Source organism: Salminus brasiliensis, chromosome 24 (assembly GCF_030463535.1).
Source record: "Salminus brasiliensis chromosome 24, fSalBra1.hap2, whole genome shotgun sequence".
Classification (NCBI taxonomy): Eukaryota; Metazoa; Chordata; class Actinopteri; order Characiformes; family Bryconidae; genus Salminus; species Salminus brasiliensis.
Window position 1 is genome coordinate 21188706 of NC_132901.1, and position 7598 is coordinate 21196303.

General features: G+C 44.7%; 1 protein-coding gene across 5 annotated transcripts in view; it reads right to left on the reverse strand.

Annotated features, from left to right (window-relative positions):
- rnf24 (ring finger protein 24) overlaps positions 1 to 7145 on the reverse strand; it is a 46504-nt gene extending 39359 nt beyond the window's left edge. Inside the window, exons 1-2 of one of the 5 annotated variants that reach the window (XM_072669654.1) lie at positions 6862 to 7145; positions 6184 to 6289 (exon numbers count right to left, since the gene is read on the reverse strand). The gene's annotated coding sequence lies outside the window, so the exon portion shown is untranslated. Of the gene's footprint in view, positions 1 to 6150; positions 6293 to 6861 lie in introns of all 5 variants that reach the window. The other 4 variants (XM_072669651.1, XM_072669653.1, XM_072669649.1 and 1 more) reach the window with 4 other exon arrangements.
- Between the last annotated feature and the right edge of the window lie 453 nt (positions 7146 to 7598).

Consider the following 7598-nt stretch of genomic DNA (forward strand, 5'->3'; position numbering starts at 1 on the left):
TACTGACCAAAGCGAAACTGCTCGTGCATTGAGGTTAGTTGATCGTCTTGCCTAATAAACACCACATAGAAACAAACAGTGCTGTTAATGTAGAAGTTCCATTAAATGAACTTACTTTTTACTGCTTTTACTGGTTTTTAAATGTTTGGTTTCACAACAAATATATATGCAAACAAAAATATTTGTAGGGCGTCAGTAAGATTTATGGTATCTGTGCTCTCTAATGCCGAAACTGTGTTAATATCGGTGCCAATACAGATACGGTATTGGTATCAGTGCAACACTACTAACAGCCCAGTCATTTTAATATCCTTGGCTTTGGGTTGTGAAGCCACAACAACCAAACTGCAATGGAAAAATGTGCTCTCTTTGTGGTTTGCCGGTGACTAACGCTAAACCAAGCACACATATTTGGGCACTTGTACAGCCACTGGGGTTCATTAGCTAGCCCAGGATTAGGCCTAGTGCTGTAGCGAGTATAAGGGAATCTCATTTACTCCACTGATAGTGGGACATTTGCACAACTGCTGTCACTACTAGCATTATGTTAATTAATAAGGCCACTCTTTCCCTCTCAAAGCTGATCACAGGCCAGCATACAGTTCAGTAAAACTGACCTCGAACCAGTACATAGTAAGTAATCTTAGCCCGCAACCACATCACTGGTCCCTTCATGCATAAAAGGGTAAGCAGAAGCTCCAGTTCGGCCGAGTCTCTGCATGACTCAGTGTGCGGGCAGTGGGATTAATGGGGCTTTTAATCCAGGGCAATGGTGTTGCTCTGGCAGCTAATTAATCCACTTTACCCAAGAGCTCAGCTGTCCAAGAGGGAGCAGCCAGCAGAAGGATGGATGGAGGCTGACTGAGCAGGATATGAAGCTGAGGTGATGTGGGAGAGATCTTGCACTATGGGGACATGTCCCAGTACGCACCTTCCTTGAAGGTGAAACCACTCCGGCAAAGAGTGTGCATTCAGGTTTATGATGTACACTCTAAATGTACCTCACTTTGCAATTCACACAGTTCATGCAAAAACAGCCTATTTTGAATGTACTGTTTTGGGGATTTTATGAAAACAGGTCTATTTAATTACCTATTCAGCCTGCAGGAGTGAGGCCTTAACTCCTGCACTCAAGGTGAAGTAACAAGGGACTTTTTAAAGGCACATTATTGACATAACATTGAAGCCCATGTAATTTTATTGACTGGTTTTGGTCCATAAACATGGAATGTACTGCACTCAAGGTGAAGAAATAAGGGGTGTCAAAGGTACATTACAGAGCCTTTATAACACCCCTCAGTTACAGCATCGTCCTTCCAATCCTCCTCTTTGCTCCCTCTTCTTTTTGCCGCTGGTAAAGCCTGTGTTTTTAAACTAATCTTAGTATGGACATGAAGGAACCAACCTTAGATCAGCAAAGCATAGCTCCTTCCTAGAGGCCTGTCTTGGGGCTTCAACGGTAACACAAGATGACACAAACAAGCCATATAAGTGGCACACGCAGCTGTCTTGTCTCTAGACGTCCCGCCACCCCCCCACGGTTTCTCCTCGCAGCCTAGATTCCATGCATGGCGTTCCCTTAACCCTTTCTCAGACCACCTACACTCACAATTATAGACCTTTCACCTTCTTCTACTTAAACCCTGATCCTACAGACACACTGAGACCTTAACTAGTAGACAGGCAATTCCTGTAAACCCAAAGCTGCCCTAAGTATCAATCTGGACTTCTTCTCCAGATGATAAGTCAAGCCCATAGTCATCTACAATATACACCAATCCGACATAATATTAAAACCTAACATCAATGCCATTTGGCTGACGCTCTTATCCAGAATTACTTACACAAGTAGGCAAATATAGTGCTGGGAGACTTGCCCAATGACTTTTAGGCCGCAATGTTGCCCACTACTCTATCCCAACCAGCTAATAATAATAATAATAATTACGTAGGTCAAAACAGCTCTGAACCATCAAAGCATGGACTCCACAAAACCTCTGGAGGTGTCCTGTGGTTCACTGATTGTTCATTGATGTCCACTACATATCAGGAAAACTCTACAAGACCAGCCTGATGTTTTGGAGATGTCCATCACAATCTGGGCCTTGTTAAACTGGTTCAGATACTTAAGAGAGTTGACCAACGCTGGCATATCTGCAATACTTGCTTCCTTGGTTCCCCTATTTTATTAGCAAATTGGCAGTTACCCAACTACAAGATCCACGATCCCAGTCTCTGCTTATGCTTTAACCAGCCACACTGTATAATGTCATGAAATCGAATGTTACCAAGATACCATAAAGCAACAACAAATAAAAGTGGCCCTCCTTTCTAAACCCGGACACTCTGCTCATGTTTCGGAGTAGATAAAAATACAGCTCATGTGACCTCCTGAAACAAGGTCGCTGAAAATAAATGCATCCTTCACACATGTGATGGCAAAGGGTGGCCAGAAGCGAGTAAGCATGCTGGCCTTTCAAGGAATATGAAACTACAAGCCCCATTCAGAGCAACACAAGCTGAAACCCACGGCACTTAATATGTTAATGTGCTAGTGTTCATCCAGCAGTGTACAAAGTCAATCATTACGCTAACAGAGCCCACTGACCATGTTTATGAGATTGCGAACAGAAGCACGAAGCTTTGAGATCAGTCTAAGTGTGTGCTGTTTTCCTTGCAGACCATCTGACAGTGTATTTCCTGTGGTAAGCATCCTGGGTCAATAATAAGCCTCGATGCCTGGCGGCAGGCTATTATATTATGCTAACTGTCAATATGACCTTGAGCTTTATGGCTTTTTTTGAATGTGCAGTCATAAAGTTTGAGGACTAGGTTTGTTTTGTTGATTTTCTAAGTGAAATTAAGTCAGATCAGCAGCAGTGCTGTATGTTATGATTTTCCAGTATTTTAATTTTAGCTTATAAACAGAAATTGGGCTCTAAAAAAGATAGGACGATGTTTAATAACATTCAATTATTATCATTAATAACTAAATAATAATTAATAACTAAATAACTAAATAATGTGACATGTGGTTGGTGTGGCGCAACAGATAACACCACTACCGGCCAGTGAGCTACCACACCATGTGGGAGACTGGGGTTCAATTCCCAGTCTAGGTGACTATGCTGTGCTACACCAATAAGAGTACTTGGGCCAGACTCCTAACACTACACTGACCCTCCTCTGTAATACCAGTAACCTTGTAAGTCGCTCTGGATAGGAGCGTCCGCTAAATGCCATAAATGTAAATGTAAATAAGCCATGGGTAATAATGAAAGCATGTCATTTGGACAGCGATGTGCAAAAGTTTGATTGAAAATTAATAAAACTACTATCCAGAGATCTGTGTTTAATAGATGCAGAGTTCTGTCTTTCAAAATACTGTATAAGAAATCTGTTGAGATCATTACAGACCTCCAGACATTTACCATCATATCTCATCTTGTTCCTTGTTGTTGTTCTTCACCCCGTCCATCATTTGTCAAATTAGTTAAACTGCTACAAAACCAGATCCGATCATCCATCCTGTGACATTTAATAAAAACGATGCCTTATCTGGGGAGGGATCGGTCAAAGATTGATGGCTTTTTGTATTTAACCCTTCCAGTGCTAAGGGCAGGTATGTGGGCCAATACTTCAGTCCCTTGTTAACCCAACTACCCAACTAAGACATTTACTTACTAATAATTACTGTATACTACAAATGTTTTAACGCTGCCACAGAATGCATTTATTGTGCATTTATTAATTATTTTAATTAAAAATTTGACTGGTTTGGGTTAGCTTTTAGCCTAACAACGATGGCCGCTCGCTTTTGAGGCCTTGTGCAAAGTGGCAGTCACGAGGCCTGGTTCATGTAGCAAGCCCTTTGCTCATATCTAGCAATGTCTAGAGTCTTGGGTGAATGGTCGGCACTATAATTCTGCAGAGTTAATAAGTGCATATACAGCATACAGTTTCCACATACAGACCAAACTGTGCACCATGCCTAATGTCAGGAGTGGGCTAGAGGGCTATAAAGCCCCCCAGCATTGAGCTGTGGAGCAGTGGAACTGTGTTCTCAGGAATGATGGATGGCGCTCCATCCAGTACTTTCGTGATAACTCATCCAACATCGTGACCTCACTAATGCTTCTGTTGCTGAATGCAATCAAATCCTCACAGCAATGCTCCAAAATCTACTAGAAAGCCTTCAGCTTTTTTCAGTAGAGCCAATTCCTTCAACAAAACCAGGATAAACTCTTTGTATTAGCCTTGAAGAATATCTGAAGAAACAATGAATGAGAAGGTGTCCCAATACTTTTTTTTCCTTATGATGTACATCTCTATTACAAATAAGGTTCTTTTTGGAACCAAAAGTGGGTATTCTACGGCATGGCTTTAAAGAACTTCTATTTTTTCAACAAAAAGTGAGGAAATTTCTATTTTAAGAACTTATTAATAACTGAATAATAAGCTGTGGGTTCACGGGGTTAACCCGAATAGAGCCTAGAACTTAGCTGCTTGTTGCTGCGATGTTGATGTTACTGATACTGATCTCCTCAGGAATTCCATGCGGCCACAGGGAGAGCCACTCTTGAGCCATGTCAAGCTTGCACTGTGGCTCAGATGGAACTGAGACTTTCCAAAGCATTATCAAAAAGCAAGGTCATGACAAACAAAGCCCTCTGTGGGTGGGGGTGAGTTTGCACGTGTGTATGTGTGTTTATTCGCCACAAGAGCAGCAACTACACACCATAAACATCAGCTATGTGGCTCAAAACCACTCAAAAAACAATAGGGAGTTTCCGTTCCTGAAGATAAGTTAGTAGGTATTGACATTTTTTCGGAGCTGACTCAGTCTTCCCGACTAGAAAAAACGCCATTTAAGGATCTAGCCAGATTATAAAAACAAGTGATGGCAGAAATCAATGAGCTTACTGCACTATTTCACCTTAAACATTGCTGTGCTCGGCTTCCCCGTCTTGACATGGTCCTCTCTGAGAGAAGCGTAATGCAAGAGGACTGCTTCACATCTGGCCTACCTAAACATTACATAACCCAATAAAGCCTAACAGGATCCAGCTTGATGACTGGTCATCTCCAGAAGCCTCGCGCTGTTCTTCTATTCTGGCTTTCTGACTTTCTGATGGCCTTCAAAGCTCACTTTCCACTGTTTTGGTCACGGGTGTTCCTTCAATATTGACCTGCAACAACCGAATCCTCTATTTTTGGCTATAGATTACTCTGTATAATCAATAATCAATGAAATCACACTTAAGAGCCACCTAGTTCAGGTCAAAAACAGCCAAATTGAGGTTAAAGGAGGTGTTCCCTGAGGAAACACGTAAGACCCTGACTTAAGAGCTCCTTCGCCCACAGGTGGCTGCTCTTTTCTCTTTCGGCCACAGGTGCAGCCAGGACGGCGAGCGCTGTGTGCGCAATAACAAGCCTCTGATTAGTTGTTAATGGGCGCTGCGATGCAGGAGAGCACAACTGTACATGCCGTTCAGTCAGGAGACTGCAAAACACCCACCTGACTGCTAAGGCTGGAATATCGGCCAAAGGACTGCAAACCATTAAGGCTGGCTGCCCAGCTCTGGCGTGAGAGGATAATCAAAGCTGAACCGAGTTAACCCTTCACAGTGACCAGACTGGGGTGAACGACGCCCCAAAGGCTTCAACTACGAGACTAGGCTGAATGTTGAACTCCTGTTTAACAGCCTGGCCTGACTGGTTAAGCTGGTTGACAAGACCTGACCAGACCGGACAACTAACACAATGACCTGCGGGACCAGCAAGACCAGCGAGACCCCACTAGTCAAACCCAAAGTCTAAAACAGCTTGGTCACACTGGTGGACCCTCTTGGCTATTTGACTGCTGTGGCCCTGCTGGTCCCCTGGTCAAGTCAGGCACACGAGTTGGCACGACCAAACATGCCAACCAGTACAACCAGCTTGATGGTCAGGACCAGCACTGGGTGCGTTTTTTCATTTTTCACCTGACCAAGCGAATTAAACCAGTTTGGACAAGATCATTGACCAGCATGGCCAACCTGACCACTCTGATCCAGCAGTAATCAACCAGTAGGACCAGTTGGTCACACTGGTCCAATGCTGATGGACTGACTGGACTGATGGTCCTCTGCTGCTCAAATCAAAACACACCCCAGCTTGTACGGACTGTCAGAAGTTCTCCACCTGTCTGGAGAACAGTTTCATCCACGTCTGGGCTCTTGATCATGTCCTGAGCAGGCTTGGGAAGGTCAGTATTGTCCAGCTATGGCTGTGATGACCACATCTGGACCTTCTGTCAAGAGAAACAGAGCAGGGGGGTAGCTAGATAGATAGAGGGGAAAGGAGGGCGGGGTGGCGTTCACTGCTATCACCAGCCTCATGGATGAATCTCCAGGACTGCATATGAAAGCTACAAGTGGCAAAACACGAGAAGACGAGCTTAGTAATGAAATATGATGATTTCCACCCAACTGACCGAGCCAAGACGGCTCGCAGCGGTGCTTTGAGACAACGGGCGGTGGTGTGCCTTCATTTCAGCTTAATCAGACAGCATATCTATGTCAAACAAACCTTATTTTCATCTTTAAAGCAACTAAACAGCTAAATGAGCAGTTTACCTCCATAACAGAGCTCACTGAGTGCTCTGCAGAACAGCGCTATGCATGGCAGTAGATAGATATAGATAGATAGCTATAGCTTGCTGTTAGCACTGACGGCTAGCCAGCTAGAGGACAGGCAGGCAGGCAGGCAGGCAGGCAGCTACAATAATAACACAAGCTGTGTGTTTATAATGCGTTTATAATGCCGTAATAACGTCTTCATACTGTTATTCAGCCTCGATCTAAGCAAAATCTAACTTACCGAGCTGTTAGATAGATGTGCGCTTCTGCTCTCCTGTGTTTTGATGGCAGTGGCTGTTAACCCACGTTAACGGAGCTCAGATCAGACCAGCAGCAAGCCCGAGCATCGCAGGGCGGATCGGTGGCTGGATAGCTAGCTACCTTCAGTCAACCACACGGGGTTCAGTGTTGCTGGAGAGAGAGAGAGAGAGAGAGAGCAGTAGGATGAGGGAAACAACGGGGAGCTCAGCCTCCGAGCTGCTCTGCTGGGCGAGGAGAGCCAGTGTGTGCACGTAGCTCACGAGCAGGGGGACCTCCCTCCCTCCTCCCTCCTCCCTCCCTTCCTCCCTCCCTTCTTTCTAGGGGGGGGGGGGGGGGTAGGGTGGGGTGGGTTGGGGTAGGATGAAAAGGTGTGTGTGTGAGTGTGTGTGTGAGTGTGTGTGTGCTTTGCAGCTACACACAGAACATCTGCATGCTAATGCAGTGGCTGCAGGTGAACTGTCCTCCACCCAGTGTTCAGAGGTGGAGCTGCTAGTTATCTGCTGTGAGAAGGGGTGCAGGGTATCTTCACATTGCAGGACGGTGTGTTTACCTCTGGGAAGGTTGTTGGATCATATATATATAAAAAAGGTAAAGGTAAAGGTGCACGTATTTGTCACTGTACAGTGTGGACTGTACAGCGAAATGTGTCCTCCGCATTAAACCCATCTGGTAGTGAACACACACTCACACACACACATGTGTTAGGGGCAGTGAGTA